Raw genomic sequence first — 1,575 nt, 5'->3', positions numbered from 1 at the left:
CATTCAGTTCTTTGGTGAGCAAAGGGGGTTCATCCTCCCAAGTCTCATTACCAAATAACTTGTCATTTAGCTTCATGATTGCTCCGAGGTACTTAGCAACTTGCTCTTCAGTGACATCTTCATCCTCTTCAAAGGAAGAATACTCATAGAGCTCATGAATGGCAGAAGTAAATCTAATGGAATCTCTATGGTCTCAGTGTGAGCCTCAGATTCCCGTGGTTCCTCATTAGGAAACTCATTGGAGGCCAATGGACGTCCATTGAGGTCTTCCTCAGTGGCGCTCACTGCCTCTTTCTCCTCTCCAAACTCGACCATGTTGATGGCCTTACACTCTCCTTTTGGATTATCTTCTGTATTGCTTGGAAGAGTACTAGGAGGGAGTTCAGTAACTTTCTTACTCAGCTGACCCACTTGTGCCTCCAAGTTTCTAATGGAGGACCTTGTTTCATTCATGAAACTTTGAGTGGTTTTGATTAGATCAGAGACCATGGTTGCTAAGTCAGAGTGGCTCTGCTTAGAATTCTCTGTCTGTTGCTGAGAAGATGATGGAAAAGGCTTGCCATTGCTAAACCTGTTTCTTCCACCATTATTGTTGTTGAAACCTTGTTGAGGTCTCTATTGATCCTTCCATGAGAGATTTGGATGATTTCAAGGATTATAGGTGTTTCCATAGGGTATTCCCATGTAATTCACCTCTTCCATTGATGGGTTCTCAGGATCATAAGTTTTTTCTTCAGATGAAGCATCCTTAGTACTGCTTGGTGCAGCTTGCATTCCAGACAGGCTTTGAGAAATCATATTGACTTGCTGAGTTAATATTTCATTCTGAGCCAATATGGCATTCAGAGTATCAATCTCAAGAACTCCTTTCTTCTGATTCGTCCCATTGTTCACAGGATTCCTTTCAGAAGTGTACATGAATTGGTTATTTAAAACCATTTCAATGAGTTCTTAACCTTCTGCAGGCATCTTCTTCAGATGAAGAGATCCTCCAGCAGAGCTGTCCAATGACATCTTGGACAGTTCAGACAGACCATCATAGAAGATACCTATGATGCTCTATTCAGAAAGCATGTCAGAGGGACACTTTCTGATCAATTATTTGTATCTTTCCCAAGCTTCATAGAGGGATTCACCTTCCTTCTGTCTGAAGGTTTGGACTTCCACTCTAAGCTTACTCAATTTTTGAGGTGGAAAGAACTTTGCCAAGAAGGCATTGACTAGCTTTTCCCAAGAGTATAGGCTTTCTTTAGGTTGTGAGTCCAACCATATCCTAGCTCTGTCTCTTACAGCAAAAGGGAATAGCATAAGTCTGTAGACCTCAGGGTTAACCCCATTAGTCTTGGCAGTGTCACAGATTTGTAAGAATTCAGCTAAACTGATGAGGATCTTCCAATGGAAGTCCATGGAACTTGCAATTCTGTTGCATTAGAGAAACTAATTGAGGCTTAAGCTCAAAGTTGTTTGCTCTAATGGCAGGGATAGAGATGCTTCTCCCATAGAAGTCGGGAGTAGGTGGAGTAAAGTCACCTAGAACCTTCCTTGCATTGTTGGCATTGTTATTGTTTTCGGCTG

The 1,575-nt window shown here is 41.9% G+C and overlaps 1 non-coding gene across 1 annotated transcript; it reads left to right on the top strand.

Moving 5' to 3' along the window:
• The first annotated feature begins 1,068 nt into the window (after nucleotides 1–1,068).
• On the top strand, nucleotides 1,069–1,176 carry LOC112700404 (small nucleolar RNA R71). The gene has a single exon (XR_003153311.1). It is a non-coding gene; the product is annotated as a small nucleolar RNA R71 (small nucleolar RNA).
• The last annotated feature ends 399 nt before the right edge of the window (nucleotides 1,177–1,575 follow it).

This window comes from Arachis hypogaea, chromosome 6 (assembly GCF_003086295.3).
Source record: "Arachis hypogaea cultivar Tifrunner chromosome 6, arahy.Tifrunner.gnm2.J5K5, whole genome shotgun sequence".
Lineage (NCBI taxonomy): Eukaryota > Viridiplantae > Streptophyta > Magnoliopsida > Fabales > Fabaceae > Arachis > Arachis hypogaea.
This window is presented reverse-complemented; position numbering and strand designations above follow the sequence as displayed.